The sequence below is a fragment of the Antrostomus carolinensis genome, unplaced genomic scaffold (assembly GCF_000700745.2).
Source record: "Antrostomus carolinensis isolate BGI_N321 unplaced genomic scaffold, ASM70074v2 scaffold19458, whole genome shotgun sequence".
Classification (NCBI taxonomy): Eukaryota; Metazoa; Chordata; class Aves; order Caprimulgiformes; family Caprimulgidae; genus Antrostomus; species Antrostomus carolinensis.
The window spans coordinates 5,980-6,302 of record NW_010334085.1 but is presented as its reverse complement, the minus strand read 5'-3'; the positions used below and the strand labels follow the sequence as shown (position 1 = coordinate 6,302).

General features: G+C 48.9%; 1 protein-coding gene across 1 annotated transcript in view; it reads left to right on the top strand.

Annotated features, from left to right (window-relative positions):
• THUMPD2 (THUMP domain 2 tRNA and snRNA guanosine methyltransferase) overlaps nucleotides 1–323 on the top strand; it is a gene marked incomplete at its 5' end in the record, with an annotated part of 8,119 nt that overhangs the window by 6,711 nt on the left and 1,085 nt on the right. The window lies entirely within an intron of this gene.

Sequence of the window (323 nt, the reverse complement as noted above, 5' to 3'; positions counted from 1 at the left end):
GCAGGAAGGATCTCAGACCAGAAAATGGTGGTATGCATTTTCCTTTCTGTTAGTGTGTACTGGCATATCCAGCTAGCCACCTGGTCTGCTTTCAGATGCCTCCTTTCATCTCTCACCCTGTCATTTGGTTGCAGAGTTGAGCCAAGCTCACAGTGAGCTGCTTCTAACAGGCAATCTGCCCCTTTATTTCATTTCTTGGGGGGAAAAGAAGGCCTTTCTGTAGGACTGGATCTTCAGCAGGTGTTGATCTTGCTCACCCAAGGCAGGAATGTGATGGGAAGATGGTGAAGAACGTGAGGTAGCTCCACAGAATGGCAGGGCAA